The sequence below is a fragment of the Anser brachyrhynchus genome (assembly GCF_964034855.1).
Source record: "Anser brachyrhynchus genome assembly, chromosome: 3".
Lineage (NCBI taxonomy): Eukaryota > Metazoa > Chordata > Aves > Anseriformes > Anatidae > Anser > Anser brachyrhynchus.
In genome coordinates, this window is record NC_137696.1 from 59,856,768 (window position 1) to 59,882,940 (window position 26,173).

General features: G+C 39.6%; 1 long non-coding RNA gene across 1 annotated transcript in view; it reads right to left on the reverse strand.

The window, feature by feature from the left end:
- Positions 1-12,450, reverse strand: part of LOC308192087 — a 29,551-nt gene extending 17,101 nt beyond the window's left edge. Inside the window, exons 1-2 of the long non-coding RNA XR_013948539.1 lie at positions 11,056-12,450; positions 10,366-10,484 (exon numbers count right to left, since the gene is read on the reverse strand). This is a non-coding gene — a long non-coding RNA (uncharacterized lncRNA). The remainder of the gene's footprint in view (positions 1-10,365; positions 10,485-11,055) is intronic.
- Between the last annotated feature and the right edge of the window lie 13,723 nt (positions 12,451-26,173).

Below are 26,173 nucleotides of genomic sequence, written 5' to 3' on the forward strand. Positions count from 1 at the left end.
GTGTACAGCTCATCATCGTTTGTGAGTCACTACCTGCATTCCAGTTCATCTGCTTTTCCAGTAAAACTCTCTCTCAGGTCTATCCCAAAACTGTTGTGTGGCCATGCAGAGAAGTTTTAGAAGAGTTGCCACATTATACTGTATCTCCAGCCATGCCCCAGCAATGGATAACGTGGTCTACACACATTCCTTTCAGTCTGCCAAGGCTCAAGTATCATTAGAACAGGGATGGGGTGAAAAACACTAACAAAAAGGGGGATGTTGTGAGAAATGCATTTGCCCTTTCATGTTGAAAGTCTAATACAATATGCATCTTGAATTCTAAAACTATTCCATCATGTACACAGACTCTCTTTCTCTACTTTTTCCTGCTGCTATTCGGTTTAGTATAAATCACGAAAATCTGAAATCATATTCTTGTTTACTGCCTTATTCTCCTCCATCCACCCTACCTCCCCACTTTCCTTTCTAAGCTGCTTGAAAACATTCAGTTACCCAGCCCTGGAGGTGAAACTACTCAGAGAACTTCAAGGTTATGAAATGCAAAAGCTTGGCTTTTATTTGTTTCACAGTCTGAGAAAGCAGCGCACAGGATGAAAACCTCCATTGTACAGCTCTGCTAACACATAAAGGAAGCTTTAACTGAGTTTTAAAAGCAAGTGTATTTTTACATAATTAGGAAAAACAAAAACCTGCACAACAATGTTGAACAAATAACAATGGTGTTTATATCTAAATAGTTTAAAAGTTATAAAAAAAAAAAAAAAAAAGGAAAGAAAGAAAAAGAAAACAACCAGTGGACAAAGCAGATAAACAACATTCAGGGTACTACTGCTATGTTTGATAGAAAAGCAAAACCATTGGTGAGAATTAAGTTCTCACTGCAGAGAGGGAGAAGCATTTGAAGTTATCAAAGAGAGAGGTCTTGATGTCAAAAAGAAAGAGGAATCTCAGTTTAAAGGATGGTTAAAGCTTTCACTTTGGAATGATCTGAATTTTGAAAAGTCATCCAAAAGACATAGAGAACAAACCAAGGAGCTCAAGAGTTAATAGCTTTAAAAAAAAAAAAATGTAATTGGTGTAATCTGAGCAATGCAATGGATAGGAATGCTTTAGGGAGCGGGACTTAGAGATCTGAGGTCTTTTGTCTTGAATTGATGTTTAAGTAATTAGGACTCCCACTTTTCTTTATAAGTCTTGTAACTGTTTGCTCAGACATTGCAAATGAAATTAAAATAAAAACTGCATTTTTCTCTTTGCCTGGGTGGTGCCTGAAAAGCAATACATATTTATGTGTGCATAGTTGTCAACATGTTACACTGCAGTTGTTAGCGCTATCCATATTCAGTGATACGGATGCACAATTACAAAGCACAAGTACTTACGTTCTCTCTTGAAGATGTACAATAGGAAGTTGCCTGAAATACTGCTATAGCTATTGCACCCAAGTGCATTTTTATGCAGCCCTCTTTGCCAGCAATTTGTCCTTGTGCTCTAAGAGTGACAACAGTTAGATGCACTGAGGTGTGCCAGAAATCATACCCTATTAAAACACAGAGAAGCTGTAGATGGAGTCAGAGCCTATTGGTCCCAATCTCTACAATGCACCTCTTGCAAGCTGACCTTGACTCCTGGGGGCACTCAGCTCTCTGAGGGCTGCAAAAATGTTAAGCAGTATCAATGCCCGAGGGAAATCATTTTGCAAACTTATTACTGGCAATTGCCACTTTAATACCCAACTTCCCCCGGTGCTGGGGTCCCCAGGCATGGGCTGCCTGTGCTTTCTCTGTGCAAGCTGCTGGTGGCACAAAGTGCTCTCTGGGAGCACAGCCATCCTCAGGAGGTGGCTGCTGGGTCTCCCACAATGCAGGCAATAAATTGTAATGGCCCGTGAGGGGTAGATGTGCCAGCTGCTGTGCTCAGACCTGGGTGCAGACCCTGAACTGTTCCCAAGCATCGGGTTTGGATCAGGGCATAGTAAAAACAAAACGCAATGCACTGCTCTGATGTAACTTATGACAGGGAGGATGTAAAATGGCTGCCAGCAACAGCAGAGGACTGGGCTGGAGCCAGGATACAGTAAAATATTTGTAGTAGCCCCAGAAAGCAAGCGAGCTGACTTTCAGAGATGCAAAAGGGCTGTGTATCTGTGCGTATGTGTTATGGTGTATGTGCCTGTTCATTTTTAGTGAAATCATGTACTTCCATCATTTCCTTGACGGCTTGATTTCGGGAGGATTTCCTGATAATTTGTGCCAAATGAAACTTCCTTTAGTTATCTCCCTGCTGTATCTTCTGATAACTTGCCCTGTTTTCTAGCTCCAGTCATGGCTGATGAAACTAGATTAAGCTTCCAAAATTACACTGCAGTGAATCAAAGCTACAGAAAATAGCAAGGAAGAATTAAATATTGTCCCTGCGCTGTGCTTCAGCCAAGCTGAATCCAAATCACTGAGAAAGCAGAGTCCTCAAAAAGCTGTTCTTAAGGTGAGTGGGGGAAACATTATTTTCCCCACATGTAGTGGTTTCAGTCAGAATGGAAAATGGAAGTCTTGGTCTATTTTGAGACAGTCTGTTTTCCTCATATTCCCAACTAGCTGGAAGAGGGAAGCTTTGTAAGCACATGAGAATCTCTTTTTGCATGACTGCCAGCCTAGAGAGACTTGGGAGAAGAACCACACTTTATCTGCCCTTTGGGAAATACAGAAAAATGCCATGGAGGTGAAGAAAAGAGCTCAGACTTCACCTAGTTAATTCTAACCAGATTTAGGCTCTGTTTATGTCTAGCAAGGAAATTAGGTTTCTTGGATTAAACTGCTGGGTTGGTTGCTGATTCAGAAAACACTGGCATAGCTACACACCTCCATCCACATGGTGCTACACCGTGCCTTGTGGAGATGCACTAGTAAGCTCTAGGTGAACTAATGTAATCACCAGAAACAATATTCCCACCTAAGAACAACTCTCCCCCTGTGAGTAGCTAACCTTCGTGGCAAATAAAGTCCTTCCCCTCTGCTATTTGGTACAGGGCTCAAAAGACACCCAAGCATCCCCACATTGCTCCCTTGAGCTACACCGGTCCAAAACTTCCCATGTGAACTGCTGTGAGGAAATCTCACAGCTTTTTCTGTCCGTGCACTTATCAAAGAGGCTTCTAGGAACATGTGGGAGTGATGAGAAGCTTTACTTCCCCTGGAAAGCCGTCACATAATTTTGCCTGCTGGTTGGTGCTTGCACTCTCCTGGTAAGGGCCCAATCTGGCGTGACCACCAAACTATTGTATTCAGACAATCCAGGGCTTAAGGTTTCTGAACTGGTATTAACACCCATTGTCAGTGCTATTTTTGGATTCTCTCCATGTAGCTATTATTGGCTTAAGGATTTAGATTAAGCATTTTAAAATACCTCAGGGAACTGGTAGAGAGAGGTTAGCACAAAAATCAATTGCTGAAGGGGATGTGAAATCTCTGCTCCTGGTGGCTCTTATGAACAGGCTGCACAAATGTCTTTCAAGGTCAGCTTAGGTGTAGTGGGCCCTGTACAGATGACCTCTTGAGGTGCTACAGCAGTAACTGATACCAAAGCTCACAGTTCTTGCACATGTGCCAGCATAGCTCACCAGTTTGGTCATAGCAGCAGTGAATACATCTCTTTGGAAGAATAGCAGTTCTCTTGGGCCAAGCCAACTCATTCAGTCTGGAGCCTAAGCAGCTATGAGCTGGATACCTATGGCAATTTGAAAAAAATCATCACACTTACTTGGAGAAGCTGCAAGGCATTCTCGTCTGCTCCTGGCAAGCCCCCTTCCCTGAGGGCACTGGGATGGGTATGAGGAAACAACATAGTCACAGTCTCTGGGAGTGTTATCCCATCTTCCCTTCAGCCACTCAGGCAGTTATGACGAAACAGGGAAGTCCTGTTAGCTATCCTGAAAGATTTTTAATGGACTCTATCCCTCCGATGAAAGTTACTGCTGTGCAGTGGTACAACGTGAGGGATGTCTGGGGCAGGTCAGCCTATCCAGGCTATCTTTGGGATGCAGTTGAGTTTAGAATAAGGGTGATATCCAACACGACAAGTCTTAAACTCCATTTTCTCCAAATTTTACACTCTTATCAGGAAATAAATCCCTCTTAGATTGGGGGTAGAAGTGAAAAGCTGGCAGGTCACTGTCTTCATTGCTGTGCCTGAGATACAGATTCACTCAGTTACTGCGTAACTGTGAGTGACACAGAGGGCATCATAGGCCAGAGACCAGCTCAAAAGTGAGAGAATCATATTACTCCTGGTAAGAGTTACAATAGGCATGATCTTGCTACTGATATGCTCAGAAAGAACAGAGAGGACAGAGGTTCTGTGGCAAGTTCTTACTTTATTTTTGCCACAATACTGGTAAGGCCTTCCTATAGCTCTTTCCTTATGTAACTGCATTATTCACTTAATACTGACCACTATTTTCCTAACACCACTTTTTTTTTCTACTGTTTCTAATGGAGAAAAACATTTTTGCCATCATTATGTTATGTCCAATGGAGTTAACAAGTCCCTTAGGCCACAGCAAATCCTCTTTCTGTTTTGTGGGGCATCTAGCACAGCTTTTGGCAGACAGAAAGAGCAATGCTTCTCCATATGGCCAAGCCTTTCCTGCCACCTGTACTCCAGGAACACATTTGTCTGACACAGTGTCCTGATGAGATTTCAATGAAAACACAGGCATGTCATACAGTCAAGCTCACAGCATCCAGGTCTGGTTTGGCTCACTAACATCCAGCTGTTTCCAAACAATTCCTGTTCATTCAGAGCCATCCTGGAATTTCTAACAGAGTTCTTGGTAAAAGCAAGTTAAAAATGCTTAGAATAATGTTTTGTATGTATACAGCATACTCCAGATTAACTAGTAGGAAGAGGGTTCTTGGAAATATTTAATTACAGTTTCCTACGGTCCCATGATAGGAGCACCGTTCACTACAAACATTTTATATGTACTAGTCTCATTGAGTGGTTTTGATATATTTCAAGAAAAGAACAGCTAAGTTCTGATTCAGATTGAGCTTTCCTAGAGATAGAGAATACTCACAATTGGGATTCTGGTCCACACTTATCTCGAGGCTTTTCAGCTATGAAATCTACTTAGATCAGTAGGACACCTTAGCAATTGTTAGTCACTAATTTCTTCTTTTCCAGTCCATTCCATTTCTATCGCTGTACTGAGTCAATTCCTACTCTGGTATAATAACTTCCTAAGTGAAATAACACTCATGAACAAGCTCACAGCTTGTTCCAAAGCTGGAATTAAAGTGAGACTAGGGTAAAACTGTACTTGCAGGGGATGGCTGGAAGAAGAAGAGCCAGCTGTGAAGAGGTGACTTTATATAGGAACAGTTCTTTGCAGTCACATTAGTAAATGAAACTACATTTGTTTCAAAGGACTTGTGAAAGAGATAGTGAGGAACAGACAGTAGGGAAATGAGTGAGTTTCAGGACTGAAGACAGGTCAAGAGACCAAGGAAAATGAAGAGTGGTGCCACTGTTGACTATACATATATACCCCTACCCATGTAACAGCACATCCTGGTGGATCACAGCACTTCAGAAGCTTAAAATGCCAAGAGATTTTAGAGATTTCCCACAACCTAGCTTCCAGTGGATCCAAAACTAATGTTACATATGCTAACTCACTCCAATGAAGTTTAGCAGTATGAAACAGTATTGCAAGTGGCAGTTGGTGAAATGTAACAGCTGCTCAAAGTTTCTGCTTTAAGATCCATGATTAACTCTTCTTTATTAGAGTTTGGTGAAGTTGCATATTTTTTATTAACATATTTCCTACATCTTTTCAAATCCAGCAAGTCTGGCAGAAAATATGTGAGTTTGAAGAGTGCAATATGTCTGCACAAAATTAGAATCAGTTTCTCCTCCAGGTTTTCCCTCCTTCAAATTTGTGCCATGTTCTGCATCATCAAAAGCACTAACAATGACCATTAACTAATTCCTTCTACTCAGAACTTGTCAATGGTGAATGACAATTCAGAGTTTAGTGGCAAGAAACTCATGTAAAATCCCTTAAAATCTTTTTCTGTGATTCAGACTCAAAACTAAAGAGGAATCAACTTAGAGGAAGAGAGTAAATAAAGGGCATTCCTCATGCTTGTCCCGCTCAACATGTAAATGAGGAGGAACATTTACAGTAGTTTGGAATCCTTTATGCTGATTGTTTCGCTTTAATATTCAACAGTTGTATGTTTTCTTCTTGTGAGGTTATCTCAGGATACCTCATATAAGAGAAGGACCTTGGAAAATTTCCCACCCAAATATGTTGTATTGGTAAATATACTTCAGACATCCCAGTATAATGACAGAATGATAGAATTCTGAACCTCTAAGTATCTCCTTATTTCTGATACAAATGAAATAGCTTCTTTTCTCCTCAGTTATTCTCTCAACACTTTTTATTCCTGCTATTTTAAAGCTTTTGTTGTCATTCTTGTCTTTCTGACATGATACACGTACTTACCCCAGCTTGGTAGCATTTCTATTGGATTGAGAAAAGTCTGACAGCATCTTTGGCTTTCCTAATTAAGCCTAAGAAACCCAGCATGCCAGGTACTTCTCAGAACAGAAAAATTTCACTGCTTCCAGGATTGGACCACGCCAATCTCAGCAGCCTCAAACAGCATCTGCAATTGGTATGTAAAAATCTATCATGGAAAGCTGCATGCTGGAGCAATTTGTGTCTCCGTGTGCCATATGTTTAAGTGAAACTGTGTGACAATCACAGCAGCACACTGTCCAGAAGTCATAAGCAGTGAACAAAATGCAACATGATTGTTGGCATGCCTGCTGGTCTGGGTCATGCAGCCAAAGCTGAATTTATAAAACAGAGTAAACAGGGGATGGGAAGGGAGGAAAGGCAACTGGCATTTGAAACCACACACTAGCCTGATAGGAATGATCTTCAACTGCCTGCCACTTTTGCGTTTCCGTTTCTTTTTACCTGACTGGCCCCAACAGGGACTCATCTATCTGTCCCTCCACCACAGCATATCTCTTGAAGGCTGAGGCACATTTAGATAGGGATACTCCTAAGATTTACTCAGAAGTAGTCCCCAAGTGCAGGAGATTCCTAGGATGTTAGACGTCCACGCCAGAAGCAGCTGATACCTTCTACAAAAGAGATAAAAGGGGATTTACAGGAACGGTGTAGCCCCTTTCCAGTAAGGAGTCCTGGCCCACATTTTCATGTGGTGACACATGGTGGCATGCAGCTGCACAGTCCCCCATCTAGCCCACACTGAGTTGCCCCTGCAGAAGATAAGGTCTATCTTCCTATCCTGGGCAAAAGGTGCATTTGATGAGGCTCTGATCTCTGCCAAATAAAGGAGCGGATTGGGTGTTTTATGCAGGGAGGAGGGAGATGTTTGTGCTCAGGCAGCAATTATCCCCTGAAATCCTGAGCCTGACGGTTGCTGCTCCAGGGCAGCCAACTCTGCTTCCTGCATCTGGCTGCTTAATACTGCAAAGGTGATGAAACCTGAAGGGAGCCACTGAACAGGTGGTAATTATGACTGACACAATGACGGCTTGTGCAGACATGTAACCGTGGAACAAAACACCGCAGTTAGCTAACAAGAGATCAGTATAAGGTATTTCACTGGCACTGTCTCCTGTCTGACACTTTTGAAATTGGAGGAAAAAAAAACATTGTGAGCTTCAGCATTCAGAGACATAATAGGCCAGACAAGCTGAGGGTGGAACGCCAACATCTGTCCCTTTCAGAATGATTATAGCAGGCTCTGTTTCCATGTTGATTCCTGCAAAACTGCTTTTCTTACTCACAGTTTTTTCCTTCATAAATGTCTCTTAGGGGTTATCTCCCTGTGATGCAGTTGACTACACTACCCCTCCATCTCTCTCAAGCACACAATTTTCTGAACAGATTCACATAACCATAGGGAAGCATGTGTGTATCCAGACCCATATTATTAAAATATTCACTTTCCATTCTTTTATCTAGGGAGATAGAGAGGCTTTCTTGAGTAATTATGCTTTATATAGAGGGTTGAGGAAAGGACATTGGGACATCCTGTTCAATCAGTGCATCTTTGGAACTTCTTCAAATGTTAATAGAAAAAAAAAAAGGAAAAAAAAAGGTTTTCCTGCCCAGTAAAAATATCTGAGATAAACCAGAAATCTCCTAGGTTTCTATGATAATAATAGTAACTAGGAAACAGGAGAATAAGGAATCAAAATCACCACTAACTGCACAGGCACTGAGCTATAGACCTCCTTTCTTTCCCCTTTTTTAAGTGAAACATGGAACTGTCCTAGCAGAAGACATGCTTTTAATCACATATGAAACAGGAGAATGAAATTCACATCTGAAGTAGGAATTAGTCAGAGTAGGAACGTGAAGCGGATGAGAGCTCTAACAGCACACCTGCTGAGGAAAGCAGGAGAAAAGATTTCTATCATCCCAGTGTGAAAAAGAGACAAAAATTTCCACGCTGTTTTTGAAAATCTTATGCAATGGAAGTTTTATCAGAAGTGGTGCAATTCCACAAAAGATGTCCATCTCAATCCATCAACACGTTTTAATGAAAAACACTTTTGTCAGAAATTTTCCAACTAATTCCTGATCTTGCCAACCATACATTTGCTTTCCATGGAAAGAAACTCCATGGACTACTCTTCTCCAAAGTATTCTGCTGGAATTACTCACCTCTTACACATCCTTTTCATCTCTTGCCTTTTTTTCACATAGAAAAATGGAAAATCTTTGCTTTATCCAGTAGCCATAAAATTCTTTGGAAAGAACCTCCTAATCCCCCAGACCCACCCATCAGAATTTGTTGAGTAAAAACTTGAACACTGTATTAAACATATAACAGGCATATAAAAATCATCCATATTACTAGTCTTCCTCAGAGCCACTGCAGATTTTATCTCACCCTGTCCCATTCATGAATTTTTTCTATGCTTCTCTAAGCAGCTAACTGCAGCTCAATGACCACACCTTTAAACCTGTCCATAAAGGTCCTGTGATGCAAAGTCAACATGCTTACAAAGTCAACAACAGCTTTTTTAAAAGTGGATGGCAAATACCTAATTTTTATGCAACTACACACTATTGTTCCATGACCCGTGCTTTTGTCTGCTTGATTTCATTCAGAAGACACACATATGTTCCAGATTTGGGGCTAATAATTATAGTGATATATTGTTTGGGGGGAAAAAAAAAGAAAAAAAAACATAATCCAGTTTATATTTTTTCAATTATTTCACTGTGTTGAAAGGACATGATTCATCCACCTTTGGTTCTGAGGCCAGAGAGTGGGCTGTGGAAAGCAGTTATTGTATAAATAAACATATAGAGTTGTGTTTGTGTCCCTCTGTGGCACATACAGGCATTGGTTACTAGTCATTTATTTCTCCTGCCGTGTAAAACATTGAACACTGAGAATTAACTAAAAGCAGATTTTCTTTTTCTGGATTTTAATAGAGAAAAAATAGCAATCATGCCTTTAGGGCTGCTTTCTAAATTCTACTTTGGATTCAATTCTTACCTAAATCTTGTTTAAATGTATTAGGCTGCCACTCCATCTAGTCTAGCATCCTGTCTTGGGCAGTGGCCAGTGCTTTCAAGAGGAGCTTTAGATGCCTGTGGGACAAAGGGGTGATAGGAAATTAGCCAGGTGTATGATCAGGAACAGGAAGGGACACACTGCTAAAGTTATTTCCTTTTACTCAAAGCTCTTCTTACATCACCTGGAGCAGGCAATATAATAGCAGGTGAATGTAATGTAAAGTCCTGGCACACAGAACACTGGAAATGCAATGCCATGGGAGAGACAGTGGAATACGTCTCATACCGTACTAAATGCAGAGTAAGCCTGCATGTGCGAAAGGGCAACAGAATCTGCTGTTCTAGATTGCCCTTTAAGGGAAAATAGATTATCATACATAAAAGGAACTGCAATATAGGAGCTTTAGCTCTGCTTCAGAGAAGCTAGGTCTGCTGCCTTGTTCCGATCAATGGTTGCTGAAATGGCAAGTACATCAATACTCAATGATGTCATGTCACTGGACAAATAACCATTGAATTGCAGAATAACTGAGGTGTGAAGAGACCTCCAGAGGTCTGTGGCTCAACCTTCTGCTCAAAGCAGGGCCAACTTCAAAGTACAGAGACAATATTAAAGAAAAGACAATAACTTGTGTCCTGCCTTATCCCATGAACATAGTACTAGAAATCAAACTCAGCATGGATGGGGAGACCTAAGAGGGTCAACATGGAGCACCTTGAGGAGCACAGATCCACAGTGACGGGTATTACACAGGTTTATAGACATCACAAATTGGACATACCTATAAGAAAACACTTCATGAGCTTGGCTGCCACTCACAGGTGCATTGCTTCTCCAAACAGGAAGGACAGGAAACACACCCGTCATAGGAGCCAAATGAACATTATGTGTAGTCCACCACTAAAAATAAAGATGGATTTAATTATTATTATTTATGCACATTTTGGATGAATTTTAATCACATTATCAAATTCCTTATTATAATAATGAATTTATCTTCCCCTCTTTTTTAATAAATATAAACTGACATTGTTACATAATCCTAAAATTCCATAGTAAGGTGGTTATATGTATACTCTGCATATATAATGTATCAGAGCTCACAAATTAATCACCAGAAGTTAGTGACATCTGAAAGTGGGCAGGGAATCCTAACAGGCCCCCAAGAGGATGTCTAAGGAGACACTTTGGCAGAAAACTGTGCTGACTTCCTATAAAAAGAGTGCAGTGTAGTTAATTTTAACCACATATTATGCCTAATTAACTCATTATGCAAATATGTACATAATAAGCCACTATCATTCAAGGACCCCAAAATCCAACAGCCATGTTCTGAAAGGTCACATCCTAAACCTTTAATGCAGAGTGAGAGAAAGGAAAAAAGAGTCAGGAAAATGAGAAAAAAATCAAACAAAAGGCTTTACTGCTGGTAAGAACAACAGCAGGAGCTTTTCAAAACACAACCACTTACCTTTTTAAAGAAAATAAATATGTAGTCTGTTCTGACTCTTCAGCTGTGCTTGTTCTGTCTCCTTTTCCCACGCCTACTTATCTCCTTTCATTTCTCTCCACTACTACTCTCTTTCAACGTTTTCAGCATGATTTTTTTTCCCTTTCTCTCTGGGCCAGCTGAAACCCTGAAGACCTTGAAAGAAGGATGACAGAGTTGCAGACCAAAGAGAGATCAGAGAGTCGCAGAAGGCAAAGATGGGCAGCCAGCACAGGGGGTAGAATCGGATTAGAAATGGGGAGGGCTTGTTAGGGGTTTCTACCTGGCAACAAGTTATTAAAAAGCAAGTTGGGAAAAAAAAATAATAATAAAGGATTCTGACTTTCACTGCATTTGTCCTAGTAAGAAAAGTGCTAGAGCACTAAAAGACTTGATCACAGTAATGTCAGATAATCACTTTAGGGAATGCACTGGAAAATCAAATCCAGCAAACACAGATTGTTTCCCTAAATGTGCATACGAACACATCTCCCACTCACCCTTGACAAGGAGACTCTCACCTTTTTGCAAGGGCCTGGACTAACTGTTAAAAACATCCAACCTTTATGCTTCTCTTTTATTCCTCTTGCTTTGCGGAACAAGAACCAACGGAGTCAGCTCATACGTGTCAGGTCCATGTATTCTTCAGTGGACAAATAACTCTGCCACCAGCCGCCTCCTGCTGCTACTGGCTTTAGTGAGCAGCTCTTCAAGTCCTTTAGCGCACAGCCCCACATGATTTTGGCACTGTTCAGTGGGAGGGTTTTCTGTGCAATATTTCCAGTTACCTTATATATTTTGCTCCAAGTTTCTCAAGCCTATAATATATGTTGACTATCCTACTTACTCTGCAGTCTTACCAGAATAATGGAGATAATGTTTCATATGTCCAATGAAGCTTGTCTGGCATCATATACCATCCAAACCAGATTTTGAATTGTATTTCCATTGGAGATGATACCATCACACTTTTGACCTACTTATGGATACAGGCCCAAGCCTTATCTGCCAGATCCATCTGTGATTCCCGCTCCTGTTTCTCTGTATATTTATGTTCATGTGCTCCCTCTGCATTCCTCAGAGCACAATAAATCCTGCCTGCCAACCCCTTCGTCACCTCTGCCTCAAAAAGGATTGCTTCAAGGTCAAGCAGTTCCCTTGTAATGTACAGTTTAACCTGATTTGTGGAGGCAAAGCTTTGAAATTTTTAAAATAAGACTAAGGTAAAGTAAAGCTTGCAAATGAAACTCTGACGGTAAGCTGGAGTATTTCCCTCTCCAAAGAGTTCGAGCAGAGGGCACTGTGCCATCTGAAGCCATAAGAGCTGGAATTATGTTATTTATTACTCTACACTTAAGATATGCCTCAAGTAGAAAAGAAAACAAATGCTGACAACAGAAAGTGATCAACACCCCCATCCACGTAAATCAGCAGGGGAGAGGTGGAGGGACAAAATCTCTCCCAGTTTGTCTGCCAGTTGACACCAGCAAATACAGACATTAAGGCCAGGCAGATTTAAAATCTTTCATCTGAGAAATTAAAAGGACAAATGCAGGATGAAAGCCTTGAAATTATCAAGATACGAAAATATTCTATAATATTTGCTAGTATTCACCTGGATTTGTCTGCAACGTAAGTGCTGCTCCACTGCTGAGGTGTTGGCTATTGTACTGAGACAGCAGCAATGAAAATCCTTGACAAAATGTTAAGATGAGGATTTAAGACATGGATGTAAAACACAAATGCTAACACATAGGTGCCCTATACACATTGTCCTTAGGTACCTCCATCAGTAACAGTGGATGGTTTATGCTTAAAATAAAAGTGCAGTAAACATGCTGAAGTGATATAGCCCCCTTGTAGCCCCTATCATAAAGAGCTAATAATATGTAATGCTATGGCAAAGGTCAGTACAATCTCAACAGTACTGCAGATATCCAAAATAGCATATTGTTACAAAATTGTTACAAAATCCAAATATTCAAAAACCTTTTGCCAGACTCCCCAATGTCTTACAAATAGAAATATATATATATATTATATTTTTCATTTTAGATTCTTTTCGATCCTTAATAGAATCACATTTACAACTTTCTTCTATAAAATAAAAAACACTTTTTAAAAACAAAGTACTTCAGTTTCCATGTACTCACCTGACTCTGTGAGTAAAGCTTTAAAATAAATAAATAAATAACTACATTGATAAATTTCCAAAGATCATGAGAAAGGGCATACGAACACATCAGAAATAAGTTGAAAAGATCCCTTAAAAAGGCTACGATTCCAGCAAGTTCCACTTAGCATTAAGTAAATGGATTAAAAACTGTCAATCAACTAAAGATCTAGGAACAGATGCCCATACTGTATATATATATTTTTTTATTTTAATGAATAGTTCCAGTGATAAATAACAGATTTCCCTATTTATAGAAAACTGGTGCTACAGGAATATCAGATTGTGCTATTACACCCCCACATGCATACCAGTTTTCTATATGGAAATTTGATAATTACAAGAATTGTTGCTTTTAGAGATCTGAAAACAACAAAAAGAAATGGATTTCTGTTGTTGTTAAAAAGCAAAAAAGCTACCTATCTATTTGATATTTTTTAATTAATCTGGAACATGAGGATATTTGTTTAACCAGAAGCATAATTTGAAGACTAAGGTGAGACCATAAAAAAAAAAAACGGAAAGAAAAGAAAACATATGAAGAATGTACTAAACTGTTTTTTTTTTCTTTGATGCTTTCTTCCAAGAAAAAAAAATCAGGAAAGTTTGCAGAGGTAAAAATGAGACAAACCAAATATCCTTGTAATTTTCAAATTTTCAGGTTTGTTAGTCTTCCTCACACATTTCAGAAAATGTGTCAGGGTATTTACCAATATGATAAAAAAGCACCTAAAAGCTAACATCTCACTGCGTTAGGAAAGCTGCCCAAAAGAACTAGTATTGAAATATCATGTAAAATTCATGTGCTAAGAAAAATTCCATTCAGACTGAGTCACAGAGCCTCATGCTGTATTTGTAAAATTCTCAAACATGATATGAGAGCATTATTGCCTTCAGGCTTGTTATTTCATCCCCTGGACACACACAGAAGCATATCATCCTTTCATAGGATTGATCAGCAAATATCCTCCAGAGCAGTTAGATAAGAAGGCATTCCCTTCTGCTAGCTGTAGGTTTTTGCTGTGTTGCATTTATTACTGTGGTGTGAAAATCTCCCACTGAGTGCAATACCTTTAAACACGTCTTTGGATTTTTTGTTGTTGTTGGGCACTTTGCCAAGTGGCGTGTTGTGTTATTTACCTTGGAAAAGAATTGTTGCAGCATAATTTATTTTGGTCTGGGCAGAAATTAGCTATGGAAGAAGTTCTGAGACCTGCTTTCTCATTACCAGCAGGTCTTCCATCTGCTTAATTAGAAGTGCAAATATTTGGAAATCTGAAATCCTGCAGCAATGTCTCAGATAACATTTCTTTGTTGCAAGATCTGAAAAGTGATCACTGATAATTGTTGATTGTGCTCTGTGTGACTGTAATTACATGGCATTGATCTGATGTTCAGACACCACAGTGATGAGCTTAATATAAGAACCTAAGTAGACTAGATACAATTAGACTAATAATCACTGAGAAGAGCAAGTTTAAAAGGGCAGAGGGAAATCACAAACAAATGTGAATGACTGAAAGGGAAAAAAATGCTGAATATTTTATCCAGCAAAGTCTATTCAGCCATTTCAGTTGCTGATCCAATAATGAACACTTACCTCTTTTTGTGATCAAAAACTCAACTATTTCAATTTAATTCCTTGCCTGCCTGTAAAAATAAAGGAAACTTGGCAAACCTGCTCTGAACTAAGCAGGTAAAGCATCAAGCTCTCAGCTTGGGCAGTCATCCAAGTACGGAAAAGATTGTCCCTAAATACCAAGGGACGATCTGATCAACAGGATAGGGAGGTGAGAAAGCAGGAGGCGAATGTGAGAAGGGAGAACTCATTTCCACAAGAATGTCTGCTTGGCACTGGATAAAGTATTTTCACATTAGCATTTAGCACACCAGCCACACAGCTGTAAAAGGGTAGAAATCTGAGAAAGAGATGAGATAAAAGGGGAATATTGCTTCTTAAGTGGGCTGTGAACTTTCTTGCTCTAATTGATCTCTTACCATCCCACACAAAGGGAAGCAACTGGCACGTTCTGCAGACAGATCGTTAATAGCGTGTACACAGGAAAACCTCTCTACCCCTCACTGCAACTGCTGAAAATTGGATGTACCCCCAGGCCAGCATGGGCACAAATGTTCCTGTTTTAAGGGGAAGGGGACTCGGATGCTGATGGCACAGTGACAAAATAGCCACCTGGCACGTGGGCTAGCCACATGGTTAGAGCCTCCGCTAACAGCCTCTTCTCCTCGTACTGTACCATAAGGGAAGGAACAACTTCAGTTCAGTTGACAGGGAGAAAAAAGTTTTTATTCGAATGCTTTCTCCAGGATCATCAGACCAATACGTTCAGCAACTCCTACATCCAATCCACCCAGCTTCTGGCTCCTAGGGGTCTCAGAAACTTCCCCAGACAATTGTCTGTGGTAGGAGTAAAGGGTGGCTGAGGAAGAACAGAGCAACCAGGGATGGTGTGGCTGTGCCTGCAAAGGCTGAAAGACTTCAGGAAGGCACAGGCTGGGGAAAGGGGGACTAGACTTCTGTCAGAGCAGATGAAATGGCTGGAAAATAGTCTTTTGGGCAGGAGGCTTTTGGAGTCACTCATTAAATGTTAAAAGAGCTTTTTTTCTCCCTGGGTTGGAAAACATTAAGAAACAACACGGTCAGGAATTTGGACTTGGTGCCAAAAATGCTGATTTAGCTCCTTTCTAGGAAGCTGCCCCACTGGAATAGGACCCAAACCTGCATGGAGCTTGTTGGAGGCAGATAAAGTCCAGAGAAGGAGGCATCCCTCCAGTCAGCTCACCAGAGCAGGCTCAGTGGAACCTTTTTGTCAAATCAAAAGCATAGCAACTTTCTACAATTTAAATTCACAAACAACTTAAAAGAATTGTTCAGTAAATAATTTCACATAACAAGTGAATTTGAGAAAGCAGCAATCTGTTTTAGAATAATTTGTGAAGAGATAAGAGGAAAAAATTGTTGAATAAATTATCCATTATAAATTATTCTCCCACCTGCACTTCCAACCATCCTGTTTCAGTTTCTGCTGTTACTTTCTCCCTGTTCCAAAGCACAAGGAATATTCAACTTTCATGTGCTCAGCAGTAGGCAGAATACAAAACTGTATAAATAATACAAACTCAGCTCATATTTTGTTCAGTGCTCAGTGGCTTTTTGCTTCTCCTTCCGATGTTTTTCTACCTTGTGTCTTTTTTCTTGTCAGGTTCAAATTCACAACCTCTGTCTCAGCACACATGTTGTATAGCAAAGAAAAGAATGATAACAAAGAATAAAAATTTACAAAATACTTTGACACTGCCATCAGGCAGCACTTTTCATTTGTGGATTTGAAGTGATTTGCAAAGTCAGGTGTGTTTCATTATGCCCAGCTTCACATATGAAGAATCTAAGGCACTATATGTACACATGTATGTTACAAAATCTTCCACTCACTTCAAAGGAACCAAGTTTTGCCCTGAAAGGCTCAATGCCCTTCCAATGTGAGGCAGTCAACAGCTCTGCCATGCCACAAAGCTCTGGGCAGAGGAGCCAGGCTCACTCTGGACTGGAAGCACCAGAGCCATGTCAACCTGCTACCACACCTGCGCTCATTAGAAGCACTGCTAATTAGCTTGACACAGCAACATGCTGCCATAACTATATTGCTTCCAGGACCCAATTAGTATCTCTGCAAGGTACCTCAGCAGACGATGTCGACAACACAGCCTGTTCAGAGATGGTCTGATATTGCCTGCCGAGGTCAGTGTTCATGGCCAGATATGCCCAAGATAGGCCATGTCAATCCTAAACCTCCCAATATTTGCTCTTGTGTTAGACTCACTGAATTATGAAGTTTTCCCCACCCCAAAGGCAGGATACTGCAAATAAAAATGCACTTTTCTTTGAACTCAAACAATAATTATATTCACTACAAATACACTCCACAAGGAAATGTGTTTGCTGTGGACACGTTTACACACTTCAATTCAGTCCCATAATTTATCCCAAATGTATTTTAGGAATCTGCAGTGAGATAATACAGAGGCATGTCAGCTGAAGCCAAAAAGCATAAAATCCCCCTTCCCCTCCATCTTTCTATTATGCAATGAAACAACACGTTTGTACGTCTGCCCGGGGGAAAGAATTCTGCAAGGTGTACTTGGGCAAGTAATACTGATTTGCTTTCTGATAAGAAATGTCTTTGTTGCACCAACAGTACCTGAAGAGCCAAGTTTGAGGTGAGGTGAATGAAGTATGAACTGGAGATGCTTTGCGGACTTTATTGATGGATTTTGCTTGCCTTTTCATCTTGCTTTCTTTGTGGTGTACCTGTAAGACATGCTCTCATGACCACTACTAGTCACAGCCCTCACAAGAACACAGACTGCAGTCACCCTGACTTCTTAAGAGTTTGTATTAGAGCTACATGAAAACAGTAGTTCTCCAGCCTGCAAATCTCTGAAGCTAGCTTTTGTTCTAGGGCAGACACCCTATGCAGATCCCATGGACCACTAAAGCCACTATTAAGATGTGAAATTCACCAGGGCAGAGTCATGGAAACTCATTTTCTGATTTTGTTTTGTTTTGTTTTGTTTTGTTTTTCCCCAGCTGTTGTCCAGACAAATATATGGATTGGCTTTTGATTCCCCAAGATGCTTATCTTCAGCACAAACCAGAAAGGACGAGCAGAGCAACCCAAGGCTCATAATGGACAGGGCTGGCTCCGTTGCATCCCAGATGACAGTGGGGATTTCAGCATCAGTTCCCCTTATGGTCTGTCTTCGCCCACAGCTGTGAAGTCCTATTGCTCCAGGGAGGAGATGTCCTGTGTGATGCAGTCCCCATGCAAGACCAGCTGTTGAACTGCTCATAAGTTGCAGTTTACCTCCACCTCTCTTCATTACCTCTACATTTGGACCTTCAGGGTAGGCTGGTGATCTGGATGGCTGCTGTAAAAGTACCTTTTTATATAAGTATATAATCTTTATATAAGATTTTTATATTTTTATATAAGTATATAATCTTTAATTATAAAAATCTTTAATTTATAACTTATCAGAATCTCAGATATCTTTTCTTCTCTTTGCTTTATCTTTACAGGAGAAGCAAGGGCTGAAAAGAGAGCTCGAGGTTCACTTGGTGTTCCAGTCTTGTTGCTCAAATTCAAATCAGTGAAATCAGTGGGGAAATGTGCACATGAAACTAAGCACATCTGCAAGTGTTGGCTGCATCAGGCCACCCCAGGGCCGAGAGATCATCTCAATTTTCTCATGTTGAGCATGGAATCTTACACTCCGCTTCTGAGAGAGCTGCAAAAGAGAAACAAATTTTCACCTAATTAGATTTAAAATGCACTTCTCACTCATTTGCAGGCTTAAAATTACAAGTGAACTTGCAGCAATGTTGTGATGTCAATGTGGCTTCTGAACGTGTTTTTACTATTTACAAAAGCCTTTTCAGCTCACCTTTAAGAAATCTTCTCTTGATTCCATTTCCTTTTCTAATTACAATCCCATTTCCTTAGTAAGTCCTTGAAAAAGCTTCCCCCATGCCTCTAATCATCTCTCCAGTTATAATCTTCAAAATTGTGTTCCATCCAGTTTTCAATTTGGCAGTGCCCAAAGACAGATCTCCATGTGGTTAACAACCTTTTATTTGCTGCCAGTTAGGGCTGAGGCTTTTCTTCTTCCCTTTTTTGTGCTTCAGCAATGTACTTGATGCTATTTAATACATCCTTCTTCAGCACACTTTTGTTATACAGGTACTTGCTTTATCTTGGACTCGGGTTTTCTTTTGTTTGTTTGTTTGTTTTTGTTTGTTTGTTTGTTTTTGATGTGTGCAAAGTTATTCATTGCAGAATACTGTAATCCAGCCTTTCCCCCTTCATTTCCTTCATATTCCTTCAAGGCCTGATCTGAGGCACAAATAACATTTTATTCTGGCCTTGATCCATATATACAAGAAAATACTTTTTAGGACTAAGGTTTCTGCTGAAAATCAGACTAACAACATTAAAATTAACTAAACTATGCTGATTTAGACTGCAAAAGCTTTGGTCCCCATTAATCTCATACGGAGACATTCAGATGCCTGCCACATTTAAAAGAAAACTTTCTGTCCAGTCACCAGGATTTCATGGGTCTGGAGCCAACCTTATCTCCTGAACTGTTCTTCTTTGTGGACCTCTCTCTTCAAGCACATGAGCAGAACCAGAAGTCCAAGGCAGATCTCTGCGTTCCCCGTTGCAGCAGGTACCTGCCAGGTAGGTGTGACACACAAAGCATCACAGCAAGTGAGCCCTTCTGCAGAGCTTGCCAGAAAAATGTTGGACCATAATGGAACTAGGAAGGGACAGAGCATTTTGCAAACAACTAGGAACAGAATTTCTTCCTTTCTCCCACCTCATCAAATTGTAATTTGTTTCTTTGCCCAGCCAGTTTCTAAGCATGTGGAGCATGAGCATGTTATGTCAGATTCAAGGAAATAAGAAAAAGAATGATGGGCAGAAAATTAACTGTGTTCTTTCTCTGATCACTTGGAACAAAATGCAAAGATGATTTTTTGCACTTATTTCCCCTGGAAAGGCAGGCACTGCCATGGTGGTTTTCTAGGAGCCAGCTACAGAATGCAGACCAGGGTGCAGCTGTTCCCTACATGCCTCAGACCATAACATCTGCAGAGCAGTTCAGCGCTCTGGCTGCTGGCCATGAAGTTGTAGCTCTGTCTGAGACTATCCTATGGCACTGCTTAGGTCCAGTGTTCCAGATGTGCCTGCTGTTGTCAGGTAATGTTCATGCCTACACAGGTGCCTAAAGCCCCATCAGCAATATGCAGACAACCCTGTCCCAGGGGACAAGAGGCACTATCAAACCTTTGCTATTTTACATGTAATAATAACATTTGACAACTTCAGAACTGTGTGAGCAAGTATCTGAAGTAGAGGGCAAATTCATAGCAATTTTCTCTCCTTGAGTATCTTCCCGTGGGAGGGAACTTTTTGAGAGGCTGTGTTCATTTTCCTGTGACTATGGAGAACAATAGAAACCAGAATGATCTTTACAGAGCCCCCACCTCCTTAGTGGCATTAGTTAGCATGTGGAGAGTTACACTGTGGACAGGAGAAAGACACATAAAGACTCCAAAGGATAACTCCTGCTTTTCTGTTCTGAAACTACTCTTTAGAGCCTGCAAGGCACACCTCAGTGGGCAGGAAGATGCTAAATACAGCCTTCTTTCATATATATATATGTGTATATATATATATATATATATATATATATATACAAACAGCAAAGACACAGGTGTGCTTCTGTTCCTTTCTGTCACTGGATTATGCTTTTTTGAATTTTCAGGTGTGGGTTGATATCTCATTCTTGAATTGTAGATGAGAGCTGCAAGGTTTGTCGCCACATCTAAAAGAAAGGAGAGCACTTTCTCCTGAATGTATGTGTATGCTGCCATATTCTCTTCACTTTTTGGTACTTTTATATCTTATTTGGGCACGCAAATTAAGAGACATTCATCCATTTTATCACTGCACTTTTTTTTTGCAGTGAGAGCCACTTTTCAGAGATACAGGTACTGGAGTGAGAAATACTAGCATTTTTTGTGTGTGAGGAGCAGAGGTGTCCACTTCCCTACCCTGGAAAAAAAAAAAATGCAAAATATTCACAATGTGGAGATACATTTCAGTCAATGGAGCATTGCTGCAAGCACTGAAGCTTGATCGAACATCTCATGCAGGTGAAACTTTATTTTTAAAGGATAGAATGTCATTAGAACACGTGAAGAACCTGAAAAATCTGACAGAAAGAACTGGAAATTAACCAATATCTTGCAATAGCCTTGAAATCTGCCCTGGAATTTGCATTTTTTGAGATTTGTCCACATTGTTTGTAGACATTATCGGTAAATATCACTTAGAGTGTGCTGCTTCTATTTAATTGCACAAAATATAAAATAGAATAGCTGATAAAATAAAATAAATACGTACACACAAATATGTGTATATATGTATAAGTACACACATACATGTTAAATTATTCATAAAGAAGGTTACATGTACAACAGTCCAAGAATGTTATGGAGTTGCTGAATATTTCTCAGCACTACTATATCGTCTCCATTAAAACTTTTCTTAACCCCCATAAGCCCCTCTAATACCTTCACTTATTTTTCCTTTCTCTGATTAGAAATTACAAATCGAGCCCCAAGACATAAAATATCTACTGTAAATAAAATACATAAATACATAAATAAATGTGCAATACTTACATTAAAAACAAACAAACAAACAAAAAAACTGTGGCCATTCTTGTTTGCCATAATTTAGAGTAAAAGCAACACTGCTAAAAAAATCTTTTGTTTGATGGCTATGATATAGGATAATTTTCTACATTATCAGTCAGGAAAGAGCCTCCTCTGTCTTCTTACATCTCTGTAAATCAGAAATAATGCTGCAAAAATTGGGAGGTTAAAACCTGCCTGACAAAAGAAAAAAAAAACATGGATTTGAAGGCAAAACACCAATGACTGCATACATCATGGCTAAAAGAGACTTTCACAGACACTGAAGATTCTTTGCTCTCTCCCACCCACAAAATGCAGACACTTTCCTTTCTGGGTTTATTTTCCCCCACTATTTTACCTAAGCTGTCACTTCTGTTAAACTGTTCATTGTGAAAGTTAAGCTGTCTCTAGAGATCCATCCAGACTGCTGCCTTCTACAGGTTTCCCAAAGATAAAAAGAAAGCTATGGTACAGATTACTAATGTGTTCCCACCTCACAACAGTTGCTCCGAAACACAAAGAGCCACCTGAGTTCCTTTTAGTTTTGTCCTTGCCATTTCTCAAGGACCTGGAGTTTAACTTCTCTGGATTTCAGGCCAGCACAGATTGACATAAAAGTCCCCACTATTTCTCTCAAAACTGCCCTTTCTTGAAGTATATTTAATCTCTTTCTTCTATCTTCTCTCAGAACATCAAGCCCATTTCTTCAAATCTTCTTGTTCCAGATATCCTGAACAAGTGTCAGCTGAAGCCCAGGGAATTATCAGAAAATATCAGATTGATGTTGTTCTGACAACATTATGCCCAGTGTAAAACTGAAGCAGACATTATTGGTGTTGGCTCTTCCTATTATTAGGAATCTCCTTGCATATCAACAGACATAAGTGTGTCTGCACAGTGTATGGACTTCCACTCTGTGTCAGAATTTACAAAGTGATGAGTCTTTTCAAAGACTATTAAAATGGGCCTCTCTGCCTTTCTTCCTCTCTCAAACTCTTGGTAGACAACATCTGCTACTCCCAACAAGAGGCCTCCAGGACATATTATACTCCAAACTCACCAAGGACGGGTTACCGAGTTACATCTGTATTTTTTCCCTTCCGAAGGTTAAAATATATATATATATATATATACTTAAATTACAACACATACATCCCATTATCAATTAGTATCTAAGATGGCCTCATTTATTTTATGGCTTTGAAACATCCATGGTTTTCCCCCTGTGGGTCTTTGCTTGATCCTTTCCATTGATGCTGTCTGCTTCATGGGTTCCTTGGAAGCCACTATTTTCTACTCAACTTTGAGATTTGGCATCTATCTCCTCCCACCTTGGGAAGACCCAGCGCCTCCTCTTGGTCCAACGGATCAGTGCTGCTTGCTCTGTTAATAACTTCATCAGAGAGACAAACTCCTCATGACAGCAGTATTTTGTGCCATTAAATATTTTGCCATTAAATGCAGCCTAGCTGTCTTGGATTGCAAAGATTTCATTCCCGTCATTTGTTAATACAGTACATTCTCTATTCGATTTTTTTTTTTCACAGCTGTTAGACATCCCTCACTTTAACATTGACTATACTCTTAGAGAGTCTTAATCCAAGTTTGCTGCGGAACAAGTTTCAACATCCAGAGCACTGTTCTGTTATTAAAAAATTCTAAAATGGGATACTAGTGGAAGTTACCAGACTGTTTAAGTGTTTTTCCCACAAGGTTGTTACGTAGTGGATATTCTGAATCTGAAGTAATGTGTTTAAAACTCTTCTTTGAAAAAAAAAAACAAAAACAAAAAAAAACACTTTGAATGCCTAATAAGCAAATTGTAGTCCGTTATCTGTCATAAACATGGTTTGTGTGCTATGGCAGACAAATACTGTCTTTATATGTGAAATCACAAGTTCAACAGTTGACTCCTGCAGCAATGTTATTTCTAGATATCAGGAATAATGATCTGAAAAAAAAATGTATCATTTTTTTACACCAAACATAAAAAACATTCTTTCAGCTGTGGACCATGAATCTTGAGTTTCTGGAATTACCATCATGGCTGTTTTTTTTTTTTTTTTTGTCTGTTTGTTTTTTAATATCCAAACATTTCTGAAATTAACATTTTTTTTTCTTCCTCTGGCTATTTTGTCTGCACTGACCCACGGTTAATGTTTACAAATATAATATAGTACACTTTGCATTTTCTTCATGGATATCATGCATGCATTCTGTTTATGTAAACTTGATTCAAAGTTTTGGAAAGTTGCTCTAAGCAACTGAATGCTCAGAAAATATACCCTGTATTATATAAAATGCTCTTTCACTATTATTGAAGGACCAGCAAGTGCAGTCCAGTCACTCAGATACATAGTTTGTATTACCTCCTGCAATGTTTTATCTAGTATTTTGGCTTTCTGAAGTGGCAGGTCTGTACAGTGACATTCTGCCTGAGAAGGTAAAAATTTCTTAATAGTTTTTACATGCACATCATACTCCTGTGTCTGTACTGCTTCAGTTCCATTGAAAGCTCTGAACGGAACGTCTGCTCTGTGTAAGTCTTTTCCAGATTTATATTTGAGTTGTAAATCATAGCAGACTTTGCAATCTAGGAGATCTGTCTGCAAAACCCTTTTCAGTAATTGCCACTAATGGCTTGTGATCAGCTCCTGCTAGCACTGGTCTTCCATATAAAAGCAATGATCCTTTGTTTTGCATGCATACACTGAAGACAGAGCCTCCAATGCTTTCTGTGCATGCTGACATGCTGTTTCAGTTAGGTCTCCAGAAGCATATGTCATGGGTCTCCAGTGATCACCATTCCTTGTTAAAAGTGTTGCCCCAAGGCCTTGCTTAGAAGTGTCAACTGCCAGCTTTGTTTGGTGCTTATTATCATACACTCTGAGGACAGGTTCTTTCTTTATCAACTATTTGAGATTCAGAAAGTCCCTGTTGTGATTACGGGTCCATGCCCATTATGCATTTTTACACACTAAAGACCTTCAGATAGCAGTTTAAATGGTTTAGAAGTGTTTGAACATAAACTCTCTAACAAAATTTGCCTTTTCTGTAAGTTTCTGTGTGCCTTCTTTATGTATGTACGGGGACGTATTAGTAACCAGATCTATTTGTATCCTCTGCTTTTTTTTTTTTTTTTTGCCTTTTTCTTTTTCTTTTTTCCTGCTACTTTTTTCCTAGGTTGGTTATTTCTTTAACCTTGAGCTCACATTCTTGTCTTTTGCATTTCAACCCTCCTAATTTGAATCCCTTCCAAGAGCTTACCAAAGCCCAACATTTTTCTATCATTTTTATCTTCAACCTAAATTCATAGTTTCATGTGATTTGTTGTATATTTGTGGGAAATTCTTGAGATTTAAAAAAGCATTTTCCAAATCATGTGGTAAATTGGAGCCTTCTAAATGGTGCATTAGGACCGCACAGGTGTGATCCCTTTCTTTCTAGAGGACCCTGTGAGAACACTGCTGAAGTATCCGGTGGTCCCCAGAAATCATTCCCTGGCTAGGCGTTTTTTTTTTCCCCTTTTTACATGCTTTGTTGCTCAGACTGCCAGCTACAGGGAAGTATTCATCTTCCTCTTTTGTAATTATTATGGAATAAACTAATTTTGGAAGCTCTCTGATAGTTTCCATTCTATCTAACTTAGCCAAAATAACTCTTCCAAGTTTTCATTTCAGCTCCAGAGAGAGATTTCTAGGAATATCTATGACAGGACAACTGGATCAGTCATTCTTACTTCATGTTTTTGTTGGCTTACTTTGACAACATTAAAAACATCTGGAAAACAATCTCCAGGCATATGAGCTGCTGTCCTTCCAAGGAATATACTCCACCAACAGTCAGTAAGGCTGACATATTTGCAGCACTAAAGCAGGTACTCCATTTGTGACAGCAGTTGTAAAGTGAATCTGCTAAAGCTGTTTACATCAAGCCCACGGTGAGAAAGCACGGTTTCCTCATTTATGGAACAGAAGTTATACGTGCCTGCTCAACACAACTACTGTCTATTTTCAACCAGTTTCTTGAAGTTTTGGATATTGTCTTCCCTATTTAGTTTATGATTTTTTGGTCTTGCTAGTTTAAGCACAGTAAGAAGCCAACTTTTGATTGAGATAATATTTGTGCATTGGGGGTAGCTATCTCTTGTACATATCACTGAAAGTGGTTCTTCCTTATTCTGAAGATGTGTTTTAATTTTATTTTTTTTAGTTACAGTTTATTCTTTCCAAAAAGGTTCTGCTCTATGGAAATAGAGCACCACCGTCTTAGCACAGAACAACATTTAAATTTATTTTTTCTTTCACGTCATTCTCAACTCTGTTGTGAACACTTCAGAGGTATCACTCTTTCTATTTACATATAGCTGATCTCTCAGAAGTCTCATGCTTCTTGGGGTCAATGTTCTTCATCTGGTTGCTATTCCTAAATCAATTTTGGGTTACTAAACAAATCTCAACTCTCCCGCTTTGCTGTCTTAAACATAACAACCTTTTGCTTTTGCACCTTTCTTTTCTGTTTGCCATCATTACAGATATGTCTTTTTGGACCACTCCTTGTATGCTGTGTTTCTGAGAGCTTATCCTGTTCTGGCAGTCTCAGTTCCATCTCAACCTTTCACTACCTTGTCTCCTCCTCCT